At 37.5% G+C, this 19434-nt stretch overlaps 2 long non-coding RNA genes across 8 annotated transcripts in view; one reads left to right on the forward strand and one right to left on the reverse strand.

The window, feature by feature from the left end:
• Window positions 1–464: 464 nt before the first annotated feature.
• The window catches only part of LOC147996812 (uncharacterized), a 39818-nt gene continuing 20848 nt past the window's right edge, over window positions 465–19434 (forward strand). Inside the window, exons 1-6 of one of the 7 annotated variants that reach the window (XR_015654955.1) lie at window positions 490–614; window positions 2824–2948; window positions 4411–4754; window positions 7530–7579; window positions 10904–10979; window positions 12441–12656. This is a non-coding gene — a long non-coding RNA (uncharacterized LOC147996812). Of the gene's footprint in view, window positions 615–2823; window positions 2949–4410; window positions 4755–7529; window positions 7580–8187; window positions 8931–10903; window positions 11124–12440; window positions 12657–19434 lie in introns of those variants that run through there. The other 6 variants (XR_015654951.1, XR_015654947.1, XR_015654946.1 and 3 more) reach the window with 6 other exon arrangements.
• Window positions 10869–19434, reverse strand: part of LOC148007362 (uncharacterized) — an 85783-nt gene continuing 77217 nt past the window's right edge. The window contains exon 4 of the long non-coding RNA XR_015646405.1: window positions 10869–11236. This is a non-coding gene — a long non-coding RNA (uncharacterized LOC148007362). The remainder of the gene's footprint in view (window positions 11237–19434) is intronic.

Genomic DNA, 19434 nt, shown 5'->3' on the forward strand with positions numbered 1-19434 from the left:
CCCATATAGTTCCCAAGGCAGGATGCTGCCATGCCAGTTTCATACACATCCCAATTCCATGGTGGATAGACTTAGTGTGTTCAACCATGGCACCTTCTCTTGAACTCAGTCAAGTTGCCACATGAAAGAACACACCACACAATAACCTCTGATTCAACTGATAAGATATAATTTGACCATCTAGGCAGCATAAAACCCTGTACACACATTCCTTAAAAGTATTCATAAAAACCTGCATCTATACACAGGGAAGAACCTTAACATAGGCTGCCATTTGCTCCCAGCTCCTTCCTCCTCACTCAGCTCTTTCTCTCCTGCCTCTTCCTCCCTTCTTTAACCTCTGTTACCACCCCCTGTCCTTCTTGTCCAATGACAGGCCTCATTTTATCTTGTCTGCCTTCTTATGCATTATGACATCAACCTTATTCTTATGCAATATCAATTGTACTAAGCAAAGTTGTAGTAGAGAGTGTATGGAGAACTCTTTTTTTTTTAACTGCAGCACAGATTTGTTCCTCCAGTTGACTCACTCAGCTGAGGAAAGAAGCAAGCAGACAAGCATGGGACGCAGTCATCATCCATTTGTTCAGAGAGTTTGTGACTGGCCATCAAATGTAACTATTTAGAATTTGTTTTGAAACCTGATTGGTTTGAGTTAGGAAACATTTTATGGGGGTAACTACGTTTTCTAAGAGTGAGAAATCTATCACAAGCTAATTATAATTTTAAATTAATGATGAATTGTACTTACATTAATATATAATTGTACTTTTAGAATGTACTTCTGGTTATTATCATAACTCACCATAGGAATGCACAAATTATTCTCATAAAATATTCAGAAAATCAAAGTTCAGGGAATTTAAGGTACCATATAAGTTATACAAGTTTAAATGAATGTTGATATTATTTAAGACGATCAAAGCAACATGTGATCTTCAGTGGCTACCATGACAAAATTTTATTTCTGCTGCTAATAGTTTCATCTGTATGCTCATATTGTTAACCAGTTTTATAAATGATAAATGTGAGGGTGGTCAAGCTAATAGTTTGATATTAGAGGACTGGGCAGAATGTGCAAAATCTAAGAACTTGGTGAACTGCATGGAATATTCCCATTTCCTTTTCCTATGTGCCTTTAAAGGATGAATAAAAGTGTCCTATCACAGTGTGGTGGACAACTGACTATCAGAGGGAATTAAGTGTCTCCTGAGGAAATACTTTTCCCCAGATCCTATAAGCGCAGATCAGTGTGATCACAAATAGTTCTGAGAAGCTACATAATAACAGAACTTCACTCATGCAGAGAAAATATCATCACTTAAAATGGAACCTCACGTTGTAACAGATCCATAACATTTTTTTCAATTTAAAGAATACTTTAAAAGAGGTTTCTCCTGAACCTCTGAGAAAATACTTATAAATTCACTGCAGGATTGAAGAAATAGGACCAAGGTTTTCGATACATGTAATGAAATATGTTGCTAAACTGTTTGGTATTAGATTTACATGTGGCCAGTACATAAATTATTGTTTCTCCTATTGTTCATGAATAATATTATAATTTAGTAACTCTACCGATGAAGCAATCTTTCATGGCATGTAATTTCTTTATTTTATATAAAAATATTTTGGAGTCAAATATAACAGCACACATCTGTAAGCTCAGCACTTAAAGGCTGAGTGAAGTGGATTTCTCTAAACCCAAGGGCAACCTATGTTACATAGGAACAGCCTAATTTTGTAGCATAATTACATATCTTTAAAGAAACCAATCAAAATAGTTAGATGTTGTGATTTCATTTTAGTGTTGACCAGACTGTAGGCTAGTTTTGAGTCCAATTAGCATGAAGATACATGAGAGCAAAACAGAAGTTGGAGGATAAAACCCATGATGATGTGTTAGAGATCTTACAGTGTAGATCTGATCGTTAATGGAACATCACATCAAAAGACTTATGCCATGCCTTTAAAAGATATTAGTTTGCTTCAAAACTAACTTCTTAATTGATATCATAGATATAATACTTTCAAAGAAAACCTAACTGATCTCCTCTGACCGTCGCTAACCTCTCATACATTGAAAAAGATGTTTGCTTCTCTGTTAAAGCAATGCAGCATAAATTTAATGAAGAGAAGGCAATAATGACTGATGAAGTAGAAAAGAAACACAAAGCACAGCTGGTTATTAACAGAGCCAAGGAAAGGCAACATAAGAGGTCCTAAACAATGTTAATCAACAATGTCAACTTGTGAGCAAACATGAAACAGAGCACTGCGCTGTTGAAGAGCATGTATTTTATGCATTTTATGCTTTAGGAAACTGGCCCCAAAGCCTTAAATCTTCAAAGGTTCAATGTTTGAACTAAAGAAAGAGGCCTGATCTTTCTAACTCTTTCTACATGTACATACTTAACTTTAGATGATGTTTGCAGATATATCTTGTAATTTTGTAAAATTTTCACAAATTAAGGCATGACAGTGTAAGCTTAACAAGCATGTTTTTATATATATCTTCTTTATTCTGGAGGTCTCTTCCAGAACATTTTTAAAAGAACTATATAGTACAAAAGAAAACATTCAAATGGTAGATTGAAATTCTCACATGGCTACTTTTCTACATGATTCATATATTGTTCAAGTACTAACTTAATGATAATATACACAGTTTATGCTATATTATCCAGCCATTGATGTAATTACAGTGAGTCCTTTTTTAAGCTAATAATATATATTATGGTGAATCTTAATCTTTGGTAATTAATAAGTATCATACATAACCAATTTCATATGAAACAATAAAACAGATTTTTTTTCATTTAGTGAACTTCTATCCATGGAGCTATGAGTGATTTATCTTCCATGGAGGGTGATATCTTCCACTGTGGTGGCTTCCATTGTAGGGTCACCAACAGAACTGCCCATAACCACTAACCCACGCTCTGTGAGTAAGTCTAACAAATGCATTGGTGCCCCTGAATGAACTGTGGTGACAGCATACTTTAGTTTGTAGTTGGGTCCTTATAAAGAGGAAATACATGCATTTTTATGACATCAAGGAAAATTTCTAAGAACCATCTACCAAGACATCGCAGACACTGGCTTCTTGGCAGAGGGAAAGTTCACATCACACAAATGCGGGTCTATAACCCTCTCATAAGTTGTATAATCACATGGACCTCATAGCTGCCACCCACTTCTCAGTTCAACCACTAGTACCAACTTGCGTTAAGTATCTCCGATTTCTACAAAGCCGCATGCAAATAGCAAAGAACCTTAAATGCCCTTGTGGTCACATCTACAGTATCTTTAGTTTTTACTTCTCCAACAATTCCAGGTGACTGAGCTGACCATATCTCCAAGGAACACAAGACAGAGTCATTTTCATAATATAAGCATATTCTTGTTAATGTGCTTTTTAAAAGGTGCACAAATGCACACAGCAAGCCCAACAAGAAAAAGAACAATAAAATGATAGCAGTTCTCTGTAGGCTGGGGTCCATGGTGTTTAGATACTCTGTCTTTTGAGAATGGTGTAATGAGGTATTGGTGTAGATGTGAGGAAGTTAAATTTTATTGTCAACGAAATGAGAAAGTTTTGTAGTACTTTGAGAAGGGCATTATTTAGCAGGGCAAACACAGTCACAATAGTCATTTCAGTAAGACTTCAGTGAGTGATATTTCAAAATGATAGGCTGTTAGAAAACTAAAAAAAACTGATTTAGAAAGGACTTGGAAGAAATAGTTAGACTTTCATAAAGGATTAGTGAGTTATATGTAATACAGAGTAGATGGAGAAAGGTACAGAGCATCCACCATTTTGTAGTGAACACAATGAATCTTCAGATAGGTAGCTTTCATCATGATGAAATAGTTCAAGGACAAATGGATCAGAGATGTAGAGAGTTTATATTGGGAGAATTTGCCTAGGGAGCTTTTAGAAGAACAGGAGCAAAGAGTACCTGTGCTAACATGATGACCTGGTTCAACTCTAAAACTTATAGTGGAAGGAAAATCTTGACTACACAAAGTCTTCCTGTGACTTCTACACTTATGGTATAGTACAAGTATTACTGCACAAGCACATACATATCATACACATGCCTATGTGTAAATAATTAATAATGACAACAAAAATAGCAGAGACTATTTTAGGTAGATAAGGGGACTCAAGTAATAAATTTGAAAATACTTTATTTATTAATAGTCTGCACTTGATGATGCAAATCAATAATTTGGTAGTTTGAGGAAGAAGGAAGAAGACTCTCAGGACCCCAAGGGGGTGACCCTAGATGAAATGCACTCTAGTGGGGACAGGGAACTTGTAGAGCCCACCTCCAGCAGAAAGTGAGGGATGGAGTTGCCAACCCACAGTCAAAACTCTGACCCATAATTGTTCCTGTCTGAAAGAACTGCAGGGATGGGAATGGAGAAGACCCTTAGGAACAGAAGGTTCAGCAACAGGCCTGAAGTGTGATCCAGCTCAATGGGAGGCACAAAGGCCTGACACTATTACTGAGGCTATGGTGTCCTCGCAAAAAGAGAGCTAACATGACTGTCCTCAGAAAGACCCAACAAGCCGCTGAGTCAGATGCCAATATGTGCACCCAACCAATGAACAGAAGCTACTGACCCATGTAGCTGAATTAGGGAAAAGCTGGAGGAAGCTGAGGAGGAGAGCAACCTTGTAGGAGGACCAGCATTCTTAATAACCTGGACCCCTGAGATCTCTCAGCTACCGGATCGACAATCAGGTACATACCAACTGATATGAGGCCCCCAACACATATACAGCAAAGACTCTCAGGTCTGGGTTCAGTCAAAATGCACCTAACCCTCCAGAGACTGGAGGCCCCAGGGAGTGATTCGGGTGGGGTGGGAGACAGGGGTTCAGGGAGGAGGTATGGGATGTGGAACAGTGCGAGGGTGGACTGGAAGGGGAATAAAATCTGGAGAGTAGGGATTGGGGAGTTAGCTCAGTGGTAGAGCGCTTGCCTAGGAAGCGCAAGGCCCTGGGTTCGGTCCCCAGCTCCGAAAAAAAGAACCAAAAAAAAAAATCTGGAGAGTAGAAATAAATAAATAAATAAATAAATAAATAAATAAATAAATAAATAATCTCAGCTAGTCATTAGTTTGAGGAAGAAGGATTCAAAGGCCAAATCTACCTTAGCTTACAAGTGAGTTACGTAAGCCATATGGACTAACCTAGGCTGAAGATCAGCCTGGGTATTCTTTTGATACTCCTTCTCAGAGAGTATGAAGAGAGTTTGTAATGTATCTCAATGGAGAGTAGTGGTCTGTTTACATAAGGCCCCAGGTTTAAGTCAAGTATTATGAAAAAACGACTATGAGAAAAAATAAAAAGAAATGTAATAAAAATATAACATTAGTATACATTGATCATAATATATGAGTAGACATAAAATTGATGACAGAGTACACTGTATAATAACTGTAAGCGCAGAGGTCCCAATAGAGGGAAATTACAGATAGACAGAATCCAGTAAAGACATGTTCTGATTTCCTCCTTAAGAATACTATTTCAAATTCATAATAAAACTCAGTTTCAGTAAACTAATAAGATACCTTGGTATGTTTGGTATTAGAACTTTTATTTTGTAACCTCTGCTTTGAGTTTTTTTTTAAATCTGAAGCATAATGAATCCAAATGCATTGTCTGGGGGATTGAAGTCATAAGGTTAATAATAGCAGAATTTATGAGCACTGACCTATGAGTCCATATGCTGATAAACTTTAAACAGAGACTAATAGTGGGCTTAAGTATTTTCTGAAATCTATGGGAAATAAGAGAAGGATGTTAGAATTTTATTCAGATTGCAGATGTTATGTAAGTCGTAAGTCCTCAGACATAGTCAGGGGTGGTTGGGAGGTTGGTGGGTGAAAAGAATATAACTAATATTGAGGAACAAAATTACCAAATAGGGTCCATACTCAGAGTGAGGCAGCAAGTGATGGTATTCACTTCCAAAAATGAAAATGTAGGGAAATTACTAGCACAGTTCCTGCCAAGTCATGCAATATGAAGGACCTCTTAGAAGACATTGGTTGTATTGTGCTATGCAATGTTCTCACATTAAACCAGATAGTCTCCGTTAGAGTGGAAAAGACTACAGAGGATCCAGATAAGCAAGGAGAAGGTTGCTGAAATCCTCTTAGCAGTGGGACGTTCGCAGAGCTGCTTCCAGGGTAGAGAAAAGCATTTCATACAGATGAATGAGACAGAAGTCATGAGAACCAGGTTTTGGTTTTGGTTGACGGGGTGAGTCAGGGATTTTGCCAGAATGAATTCACCATGAAAGTCTCTTCGAGGAGGTCAATGATGCATCCTAATTATAGTATCCTTTCTGGGACTGGTCTCTTAGACAGATTGCAATGGACATTTGCACAGCCAGGGTGGAAGAAGAGGAGTCCTTCCAAAATACTCAGCTTTTAAAGCATTCTGTTCTCAAACCTGCCAAGAGCAGGGCCACTGCCAAGCAATTAAAACATTTCTTGAAGACTGAAAGTTAGAAAGTAGCTGCTATATGTATGTTTTTATGCATATTTTAAAATATTTTGGCTAAAATATTTTAAATATTCTTGTGTTAGACAACAGATTCTTTTTTCCAGGAATAATTTTCTGTATTTTAAAATACTGCTCTGGAACACAGAGATGATACATGTTCAGCACTAACGAATACTTTCTGACAATTTGGTCCAGTGTTTCTTGGCAAGGGAAATGTGGACCAGCTTCATTCCTATTTTCAGTCCTTCTGCTCTCTCATTATCTGAATCTAGTTAAAAGAAACATGCTTTTGCAGGATCCAAATAATAATCTCAAACACTAAGAATGCTGTGTATTGAGACTGAAAGGAACTGACAAACAGAGTCTAAATTCACTGAACCCGATGCACTCACATTATTGTCAGTGATTCTTCTCCATCAGCACAATCCACAGGATCAGCTCTCATCCTTTTTTTTTATTTACATGTCAAATGTTGTCCTCCTCCCTGGTCTCCCCTCTGGAACACCCCCCCCATTCAAGCTTCTCTCTTCTGTGCCCCTAAGAGGGTGCTCTCCCACCCACCTACCCACTCCTGCCTCACACATCGAGAACCCCCTTTCCCTGGGGCAACAAGCCTCCACAGGACAAAGTGCTTCCCCTCCCACTGATGCCTGATAAATCAATTCTCTGCTACATATGTAGCAGGAGAAATGGACCCACCCATGTGTACCCTGGCTGGTGGTTTAGTCCCTGGGAGCACTAAGAGGTCCAGTTAGTTGATATTGTTATTCTTCCTATGGGGTTGCAATCCTCTTCAATTTCTTCAGTCCTTCCCCTAACTCCTCCACTGGGGACCTTGGGCTCAGTCCAATGGGTGGCTGTGAGTATCTGCATCTATCTGTCTTAGTTAGGTACAGCCATCATTCTTATATACATGTATCATCATCTATATCATCTCCTTAATCATATTCAAAGCGTAAGTGATGGAAATTTTAATAGTAAATATTTTATATATGTCTTCCAGATATTCCACACTTGCAGAGACTGAGATGAAATATTTATTAACCAACTTTGGTAAGTTATTGCTTAATATCTTCTTTGAAGAATAATTCTCCAGTTCTAACTTGCCACAAAACAAACAGAATCAAATATAGTGGCTAGATCAAGCCTTCCAGCAGAGACTGGATTACGGGCAGAAGGAAATCATGGAAACCAGACAGAAACAGATAGGTTCATCTAATGGAAGTTCTTAAGCCATGCTCTATTCTCTATGAAGAGAAAGACAGAGTTGTGGGGAGCAGAGAAACAAAGACGGGGAGAGCAAAGAAACAGAGCTTGAGGAAAACTGGTAAACTGAAAACAGGCAATTCGTAAAGTTACAGATAATCAGGAGGCTTTTGGGCCTGTGCATCCACCCCTGTGGAAGCTACCAGACCTCGCTGGCCTCTCCTCAGCTCCATCTAATTCTAGACACAGCTGTAATTTTACCTGATTGTGGAGAAAAGGATTTGTTCTCTGGACCCATTAGAGATATGCATGCATTGTGGAGTCTCTTAAATTATGTGAATCTCCATAAAGGATTTCCCCCAAAAGAGATCAAAAAATAGAGGGATTATGCAGAACTGAACAGAAAGAGCAAAGGATATGCATGACTCACATTTTGTCTCTTTATTTTGTTACAGTCTACAATTGCCTTTTGAGAAGAAATCATAAATGAAGAACTAACTAAAATTTACCAACATCTAGGCATTTAAACCAAACTCACTGTAGAGCTGAGATGTACAGTGCTTGCCGGAGAACTCTTAGTTCTGCATTTAAAATAAGTTACATTCAAATGCAAAGAGACACCTCCAATAGAGGCCTGAGAGTAGTACTCAGTGTCCTTGTCACTGGAGAAGGCAGATGAGGTCAGAGCTCCAGCTTTACAACTTACTGTGCTACATTCTCTGCTCTGATTTCCTTAAGCCATGGAGAATGCCTCAGTGACCTATTCTGTCTCTTGCTGCTCACACTAGGACAATGTTTATCCTTCTATTTGTAAACTAGCTGCCTTTGAAACTAAATGTGTACCACATGGTAAAATGCTGACAGACACTTTCTGCCAATATTTCTAGGGTGCAAAGACGCATGCTCATCTTTCCTATCACTGGCAATATGCTTGTTCCAGAAGTTCAAAGGGAATTACTGATGGCAACTTCTCATTTCCCACACCAGTGCTCACCCTAACATTGTACGACCACCTACGGTTTGCTGTAATCATCTCACTATGGATCTGTTAACGTCTTTCATCAAATTCACAACATCTTAAAATTGAGTTGATCTAATTTTACCTTTTTCAATCAATGCATTTTTTGAAGAATATTGAGACCCCTTACCTTTGTGTAATCAACATGTGCTAATAAAACTTCATTTTGAAAACATCAAATATATTCTCAAGATAAATAAATAAATTGAGGGCTGGTGAGATGGTTCAGCAGGTAAAGACATTTGCTATCCAGCCAGGAGACTTGCATTCAATTCCCAGAATTAATATAAATGTACAAAAATAAAATTGATGTCCCCTCATTTTTCTATACATGCATATACACACACACATACACACACACACAAACACACATGCAAACATACACAATAACACACATGTGCACACACATGCACACACATACACAAACATACACAATAACACACATGCACACACACACATACACACAAACATACACAATAATACACATGCACATGCACACACACACATGCATACACACACACACAATATTTCCATTCTGATTATAAGCATGATAAAATGGCACTAATATTTTTTCAAGCAAATATTTTTGTTTCTCTCTGTAGTACTGGCTGTCATGTATCTCTCTCTGTAGACCAGGCTGGCCTCAAACTCAGATATTCACCTGTCTTTACCTCCCTAATGCTGAGATTAAAGGCATGTGCCACCACTGCTTGGCTTATTAATTATATTCTTATGTATGATGTTTTAAAGTAACTTAGCAATAAATAAGTAAATGCTCATAGGAAACCACTGAATCTTTTCAGAGGAATAAATGATATAAGGAAAGGCATAAAAACAGAGAAAAAGAAAAATATTTTTAAAATGGAACATCAAAAGATAATTAGCTGACTAAAAGACAAATATCCAATATCAGAACATAAATCATTTTTGATAAAAAAAATAAGAGGAAAAAAGTTGGCAGTATAAAGGATAACCAAATATTCACAAATATTTGCAAGGAGCCTTGCATACCAAATAATTCTAATCCGTATATCCTTATATTTCTACCCATGGAAATGTATTACCAAAGCATAATTCATAACTGTATAAATTAAGATGTATGAATGAAACTTTATAACATAAAAATGTTACTGCATCAGTAGTTAACAGGGGAATGTAATTTAAACTTCTGACTGGAAGCATTAACTGTACAGTAAACTTGAAGCTACAACAGTTCTTATCACACATCGTACATTTGAAGAGAGCCCTTTGTTCTTAACATTTATATATATCTAATAATATAATCTTTTCATCTTAATTATTTGCTAAGAAATATTAAACCTCTATCTTTTAAGATACATTATTTCTTTCTTTTACAGTAGTGGCAAATTGGGAAAAACCCTAAGCATCCACCCATAGGTAAATGTGTCAGTTCAAATAGACGTGTTTAACAATTATATGTAAGCAATAACTTACACAGAAATAAAATACTAAAATATGCCACAATATAAGCGATCATAACCTAATGCAAGTCAAACTTTGAATAAAGGTTATGCTTCCAGACAAACGTGTTCAAATTAAAAATTCTAACGATACTCCAGATGGACTTCTGTCTTCACTGACTTAAGTTTTCATCAACATGATGTAATTACCTCTTTGAGTCCCTACCTGACCTCTGCATGTTATCTTTTGTATGTTTACTGATAGCCACTCTTATTGATAGCAGACTAATGCTCATTTTGGTTTTAATTTGACTGGTCTGGTATTTTAAATATTATTATGTGCAATTATTGAGCACTTGCACGGTGTCTTTTGAGAAATCTACTAATGTGCATTGCTCATTTTAACTAAATTTACTTAGGGATTTTCTATAGGAACAAATTCTTTATATGTCTTGGATAACAACGTTCTGTCAAATATGAAGTTAGTAAACATTTTCTAGACATTGTATATTTGTCTGATTTATTACCTATTTTTCTATGTAAACATTTTTGATTAAATGTAATTAAATGATCTATTTTTAGATATTTAATTAGATATTTATTAAAAAACCTTTTCCCATCTGAACATCCTGAAACATTCTCCTGTATTGCTTTCTTTTCTGTTGCTATTAAGAAATGCCATGACCAAAACTAATTAAGGAAGGAAAAAATTTAATCGTCTTATACCTCCAGGCCACAGTTCACCATTGAAGAAACTGAATCTGTCACTGTAAGAACTGAAGCTATGAGTGGAGTTGAGAACACAGAGGTACACCGCTAACTGGCTTATGTTCAGCTCTCGTTCTTACACAGCCGGGCCCCATCTGCCTTTCTCACAGATCAGATGATTGATGCTTTTACAATCTTCACTGATAAACAGAACAGCTTCAATTATATATGAGTTCTCATAATTGCACTGGATCTTAGCTTTGGTTTGTCTTTTCTCCCAGTGTCAGTGATGGTTGTGTTGAAGAGTCACAGTCAACACTGTTGATTGCACTTCAGCTTCTGTCAGCCTTCCTGCACCTGAGGGAAATAGATTCTGTTTGCAAAACACCGTGAAGTATATGCTTTTTGTAGCTTTCTATTCCCATAACGTGTGCTTATTACCATAAGTGTCCTCTTCTACTCTAGTTCTCCTAATTGCTTGTTTGTTTGTCTTTGCCCTTATTTGTTTTTAGTTTTTGGTTTGCTTTTTATTTCTTCATTATTTTAGTTTTGAGTGTCAGACTAATAGTCCTCCTGAAGGTGTGGACCACCTCACCAGTTTCTCCTAAGAGTCAGCCATCGCAATAAGACATAGATACTCCCACTGTTGGCCAGTTCTCTAGCTACTAAGAACACTCAATGAATAATTTTGCTCTTTTCTGATGATATTTTTACCCAGAAGTTTTAAATTCTGAATCTAGAAAAGCAATGCATAAAACAGTGGATCGTAGTTACTTTTGGCTCTCCTAGGCAGCCTTCATCTAATTGGGCCATTCTTCTGGTGCCTCCCAGCCTTGCATGTATTCATTGAGCTCAGACATTGCAGACCATATTCTTCCCTATTATCTTGCCCGGCATACTCCTGACTAATTTGTACAGGGTCTTATCTCAACCTAGCTTCAGAGCAGAACTATGTCTGTCACTGGGGATAGTGAAGGAAGGGTGACTGAGTACCCTCTAGTGCTGTTAGAAAAGGTCATCTAGCTTTTTAAGCTCTAGGCTTTCAGGCATATCTTCTTTGAAGACATCTAACTGAGATATGCCCAGACAGCCCAGAAATGTGTCTCAACCCCAGCATTTTAAAGTACAGAGCTCCATAGCTCAAATCGGTCCCCAAACTGCTGTTCATCTTTTCTGTTTCAGGACTTCATTTAAGATATCAAATAATTTGTGAACTGAAGTTCCCAGAAAAGAAAAATGTCATGTGTGTGTTTGTATGTGTTGAGCTCTCAAGGCTGATTGACTGGCTATAGAAACCTGGAGTGTTACAGGTTGGGGGTAAGATTTCCTCGGATTATCTTAGCTCCTAAGTAGCCTTTCGTTGCCTGCCTCTTAGCATGATCCTATATCTGTGTGGTTATCAGGCAAAAATACTTTAGGAATGTACAAAGAAAAATCTAAGGTTTAACCACATAAAGGCTAAGCAAGTCAGCATCTAAGGGTACATCAGAGGTTTCCTGCTTTGTTGTAACACATCTTTCTTTTTTCTTTTTTCTTTTTTCTTTTTTCTTTTTTTTTTAAGCTCTACCACTGAGCTAAATCCCCAACCCCCTGTCTCATGTTCCTACCAAAAGTTCAAAAAGTGTGTTGTCTTTTGAATGTCCTTGTTTGCTCACTATAAAAACATCATGAAACTACAACTACAATTCGACATTTTATTTGAGCTTTCTTGAATCTACTTTCCCATGCCTGGATGTTCATGTTTGGCCCTGGAATAGACTGTCCTAAGCTCTTTGTGGTGAGTGCATTTGTTTTGTTATAATTATTTCCATAGGCATGTTCCTATGTTGCACACTTGGACTTTGGCTGCTTTATTAGGAACTCAAACTCAGCCGCAGGGTGGGCAGTAAGTAGGTCTTTCCTCTGTCCTTTTGTTCATTTTGTAGTAGGTCATCAGTGCTAATAGTGTGTTTCCTCAGTTTAAGAGCTGTGACAGTAATGGCTTACTACCATATTGAGAAGCAGCATGCTTGATATGGACTCCTCTGTGTCCTAGGTCATGGCATGTGAGCCAGTCTAGATGTTCTGTGACATTCTTGACTGTGTTGTTTCACTTTATGCCATATAAAAAGGAAATAGCTTGTAGGCTCCCAAACATTCCAGGTTCACTACCTCTCCTCCACAGTCAAGTTAGCAGACACAATTCAAAATGAAAAGGGGAAAAGGAGATACATTTAAGGTGCGTATATTAGGAAGAGGAGCAGAGTAAAGGAAACTCCAGACCAGCTTCACGATCTTAATGGGAGATTTAGGCGTAAATAGAAAGCAAAAAGTTGTATGCCTAGCTAAGCAGTTCCAATCAAGATGAACTCCCCATTCTACCCATCATTGCCTCTGTTCTAAGGTGATCTGACAGTCAATCAGAACGATGTGAAGCCAGTTCCAGGAGACAAACCCACCAGCTTTTGAAGCATGAGACTCCTGGGCATATTCCAATTTCTTAAAAGAGCATCATTTCAATATTATAATAGCCAAAGGAGGATGTATAATCATCTCTGTAGACTATATCTGTTTCTGACAGCATGATTATAATAAAATAGGATTTTAGGTACAAATGTACTGAAATTCTCTTAAGAAATGAAGAGAAAGATTATGAAAGGGTATCCTCACACCACATTGTGATGGTTTTACTGTGAATGGGAATAGGGATAAAGGATGGGTTTGGGTAAATCTTAGTACAAGGTGCAGGCGTGAGAATGCTCAGCAAGGAGAGGCTGACAATTGTTTGCTAAGTAAAATTTCCTGTTATGGAAACTCTCAAGCAAACATGACACTCAAGTCACTATATCCTATTTTTCATTCTTGAGTTCTCATTTAATTCAATATCAAAAAAATTTAAAAGCTCCAGTCTTCTCTGAAGCTTAAGTACAAGAACAAAGGCTGCCACTGTGCACACTCTGCTCTTCACATGCTGGGGGTCTATAGAAAGGTCTTGTGAGAAATCGCATCCACCGCGTGAAGCTGAGCACCTTAGCAACTCACAGTGCTTAAAAATGTTGATTTTTCTTTAAGTACAATACATTTTACTAGGAGAGACATTTACAGGGTCAGAGTGCAGATACACTTTCCAGAAGTACAGAGCTTTTTTCAAACAGAAAATCATCTTTCCCTGGTTATGGAAAAGTCACATGCTTGTTGACTTTCTTGAGTGTTTAAGTCAAGGACTTCAATACATACCTGAAGAGTTGCACTAGACCCACTGAGAGGGAACCTAATTAACACATCAGTGGATAAGCTTTCAAGGCACTGTCAGAGACAAAGTGCTCAAGATTATGAAGTGACCTCTGTACACTTTAACCAATGTTTATTTCAATGGATGCAAAGCAGAAAAATGATGTTAATTTTAAGATTTTAGAAGAGATTTTGCAAATATTCCAGCAGTTGAGTATTTGAAATAAAAGTATTAAGTTTTATTTCAGGGAGAATGTACAATACTGTTGAAGGCCAAAGAAATTCTGTATCAAGAACAATTTTAGGATCAATATTGACTTAGAGGTAGAAAATAAGCAAGAAAAAAAAATACATGTTTAGGAAGTAGAAATGTCCAAAACCTTCCAGGATTTAGCTGTTTTAATTAGTTCCCTCTAAGATTTGGGTTGCAGAAGGCTGTTCCCCGGTGTTTTGTGGGTAAGAATGGACCATTCAGCAGATGCTGGCGAGGATGTGGAGAAAGAGTAACACTCCTCCGTTGTTGGTGGGATTGCAGACTGGTACAACCATTCTGGAAATCAGTCTGGAGGTTCCTCAGAAAAATGGACATTAAACTACCTGAGGACCCAGCTATAACTCTCTTGGGCATATACCCAAAAGATGCCCCAACAAAGACACGTGCTCCACTATGTTCATCGCAGCCTTATTTATAATAGCCAGAAGCTGGAAAGAACCCAGATCCCCTTCAACAGAGGAATGGATACAGAAAATGTGGTACATCTACACAATGGAATATTACTCAGCTATCAAAAACAATGACTTTATGGAATTCATAGGCAAATGGATGGAACTGGAAAATATCATCCTGAGTGAGGTAACCTAAAAACAGAAAAACACACATGGTATACACTCAATGATAAGTGGATATTAGCCCAAATGCTCGAATTACCCTAAATGCACAGACTACATGAAACTCGAGAATGATGACCAAAATGCGAATGCCTCACTCCTTCTTTAAAAGGGGAACAAGAATACCCTTGGGGGGGAATAGGGAGGCAAAGTTTAGAACAAAGGCTTAAGGAACACCCATTCAGAGCCTGCCGGACATGTGGCCCACACATATACAGCCACCAAACTAGATAAGATGGATGAAACGAAGTGCAAGCCGACAGGAACTGGATGTAGATCTCTCCTGAGAGACCCAGCCAGAATACAGCAAATACAGAGGCGAATGCCAGCAGCAAACTACTGAACTGAGAATGGAACCCCCATTGAAGGAATCAGAGAAAGGACTGGAAGAGCTTGAAGGGGCTCGAGACCCCATATGAACAACAATGCCAACCAACCAGAGCTTCCAGGGACTAAGCCACTACCTAAAGACTATACATGGACTGACCCTGGGCTCCAACCTCATAGGTCGCAATGAATAGCCTAGTAAGATCACCAGTGGAAGGGGAAGCCCTTGGTCCTGCCAAGACAGAACCCCCAGTGAATGTGATTGTTGGGGGAGTGCTGTAGTCGGGTGAGGATGGGGAGGGGAACACCCATATAGAAGGCTAGGGGGAGGGGTTAGGGGGATGTTGGCCTAGAAACTGGGAAAGGGAATAACAATTGAAATGTAAATAAGAAATACCCAATTTAATATAGATGGAGGAAAAAAAATTCTATGTCTCCTTTTCCATACAGTTGTTTATTCTACTCTTCCTATATCTCCCCTTTTAAAGTCCAATAAAGTAGTATATTAAATAGTCTAATAAAAGATGTTTATGAATGAGAATAAAAATTCAAATATAATTTAAATGATTTTACTTTAAAATGTTAAGTACACCTTTTATAAATAAAAGAAGACATGTACTTTTATCTTTATCAGCCTGTAGATATTCATAAAGGCACTGAAGTAATTTAATTTTAGAAAAAGTTAGCAACTACATAACTAATCAAATGCAAATATACATCTAAATCCTTGTGTGCTAATTGACCTTAAGTGATTTTAAAACAAATAAATTTAGAAATATACAAAATAATTTTTATTAATACTCATTGATTTACAAAAATCTTTACTTCTCTCTTGCTGTACTAGGGTAGGACCTAGGGCCTATTAGAAGAATTGTCAAGCACTGAGCTTTATTTGAGCTTCTTCTACATACATAAATACATATGTTTTCAATATTTTACATATGTATATATTTTATAATACATGTTGATATAATATATGCATGTTTTACATGTGTATGTATATATGCACATGTAATATATATGTGTACCTTCTCAGTAAGTTATTCAAGCAGGACTTGAACCTCTGACTCTTCTGTATCTGCCTTCTGAGTAGCTGGGAGCATAGATGATCCAGAGACTCTTTTTATGGATCTCATTCTGTCATTATCAAATATGTCCTTTGAACATATTTACCTCGATTATCCTTCCTGTCTGCTAATGTCTGCTTCCTCTTCTCAAACAGTTCCCTTCTGCTTTTAGGACTTTTCGTCTACATTTTGAGTACATAGGAAATATGAAACATCTGTTCTTCTGTAAATATTTGGTTTACTTGGCTTAATATGGTGATAACTAGTATACCTGAACACAGGAATTTTATATCCATATTCATTCCCTTTCTTTCTCCCACTCGTATTTGTCTCATTTTCACACTTACAAAGTCACAATACTGTTTTATTTGTTTGTTTTCATATACTGAGGAAGGAATTCCTGGCAGAATACACCAGTGTTGTCTCCAGAGTGATGTTCTTGAACCATGTATGCAGTACCTTTAAAATTTTAATTTAATATTTTTATACTGGAAGCATGTGTATAATGAGAAGAATGTGTGTGCCACACATGTGTGGAAGTCAGAGGACAATACTCAAAACTCAGTTCTTTGCTCACACCTTGAGTTCCAGGGAATAAATTAAATTTCCTTGTTATGCAATGGCCACATTTTTTTCTAACTCTCCTGCCTCATACTCAGTTTTTATATCAATCTACTAGTTCCATTTTCCTTGTTAGAGTTTTTTGTTTCTTTAGTTTACTTTGTTTTATTTCTCCAAAAAGACATGAATTTTGTACTACTGCTTCTTGTGGTTAATAATAAAATAATAATAATAATAATAATAATAATAATAATAACAAGAAGAAGTAGTAGTAGTAGTAGTACCAGCAGCAGCAGCAGCAGCAGCAACAGTAGTAGTAGTAGTAGTAGTAGTAGTAGTAGTAGTAGTAGTAGTAGCAGCAGCAGCAGTAATTGAAAGTTTTACTTTAAAAAAAAAAAAGGGCTGGAGAGATGGCTCAGTGGTTAAGAGCACCGACTGCTCTTCCAGAGGTCCTGAGTTCAAATCCCAGCAACCACATGGTGGCTCACAACCATCTGTAATGGGATCCGATGCCCTCTTCTGGTGTGTCTGAAAACAGCTACAGTGTACTTGTATACAAAATAAATAAATAAATCTTTAAAAAAAAAAGAAAGTTTTAATTATAATAAATCACTTTTCCTATTCCGTTTAATCTTTGTTGCGCCACTCAAGTCCTCACTCTCCAATTCATTCCATGCCTCTCTACTCTCAGACTGATAGCTTCTTTTTCTTTGATTATTGTTACACACACACTCACACATGCACATGTGTGTGTATAAATATACATGATAAAAATACCTGATGAATCCATATTTGTTGAATGTAATACTTGAATTTATATTAAGATATATAAGATATATAGAAATAAATATGGATGATATAGATACAAATATGCAAGTATTGAGAACTGACCACTTGGTTTTGGAAAGCAGTTTAAGGGCTCATCCCTAGGAGAGGCTAATTTATCCTCACGTGGCATTCATTACTTGCCTATAGTTCTTTGTTACATATTAATTTTTTGATAATTTCAAATACAAGTTTAGTATTTATATCATTCCCACCCTTCTTCCCTCCTTCTTTACTTCTCTTATGATCTCTCTACTCCCTTCAATTCTTGACCTTCCGGGATTTTTTTTTCATTTTTTTCTTTATATTGCATATTTTTTAAATTACTTTTCAAAAGTTATCCCCTTTCCTGGTTTCCTGTCCATAGGCCCCCAAACATATTCCCCTACCCCTGCTTCTATTAGGGTGTTCCCCCAGCCAACCACCCACCCCTTCCCATCTCCCTGCACAGACATTCCCCCACACTGGGGCATCAAACCTTGTTGGGACCAAGAGCTTCTCCATCCACTGATGCCCCCAAAAGGTCATCCTCTGCTACATATGAAGCAGGAGCCATGGGTCTGCCCATATGTACACTTTTGATGGCACTTTAGTCCCTGGGAGCTCTGGTTGGTTGGTATTATGGTTATTATGGAGTTGCAAACACTTTCAGCTCCTTCATCCTTTTTCTAACTCTTCCAAAGGGGACCCCCTTCTCAGTTCAATGGTTGGCTGCAAGTATCTGCCTCTGTATTTTCATACTCTGGCAGAGCCTCTCAGAAGACAGCTATATCAGAATCCTATCAGCATGCACTTCTTGACATCAGCAATATTGTTTGGGTTTGGTGGCTGTATATGGGCTGGATACTCAGTTGGGGCAGTCTCTAGATAGATTTCCCTTTAGTCTCTGCTCCAAACCTTGTCTCTGTATTTCCAACAGTGAATGTTTTTGGTACCCCTTCTAATAAGGAGTGAAGTATCCACACTTTGGTCATCTTCTTTGTGAGCTTCATGTGGTCTGTGGATTGTATCTTGGGTAATCCAAGCTTTTGAGTTAATATCCACATATCAGTGAATGCATACCATGTGTGGTTTTTGTTTGTTTGTTTGTTTGTTTGTTTGTTTGTGATTGGGTTATCTCACTCAGGATGATACTTTCTAGTTTCACCCATTTGCCTTTGAATTTCATTAAGTCATCATTTTTAATAGCTGAGTAGTACTGCATTGTATAAATATACCATATTTTCTATATCCATTTCTTTGTTGAGGGTAATCTGGGTTCTTTCCTGCTTCTGCTATTATAAAGAAGGCAGCTATGAACACAGTGGAGTATGTTTCCTTGTTATATATTGGAGCATCTTTTGGGTATATGCCCAGGAGAGATATAGCCGTGTACTCAGGTAGTACTATGTCCAATTTTTTGAGGAACCTCCAGATTGATTTCCAGAGTGATTGTACCAGCTTGCAATCTCATCAACAATGGAGTATTCCTATTTTTCCACATCCTTGCCAGCATCTGTTGTCACCTGAGCTTTTGATTTTAGCCATTTTCAGTGGTGTGAGATGACATCTCACTGTTGTTTGATTTGTATTTCCCAGATGACTAGGATGTTGAACATTTCTTTGGGTGCTTCTCAGCTAATTGATATTCCTCAGCTGATAATTCTTTATCTGATCCTGATTTAATTTTGATACCTG

This window comes from Rattus norvegicus, chromosome 1 (assembly GCF_021556685.1).
Source record: "Rattus norvegicus strain SHRSP/BbbUtx chromosome 1, alternate assembly SHRSP_T2T, whole genome shotgun sequence".
Classification (NCBI taxonomy): domain Eukaryota; kingdom Metazoa; phylum Chordata; class Mammalia; order Rodentia; family Muridae; genus Rattus; species Rattus norvegicus.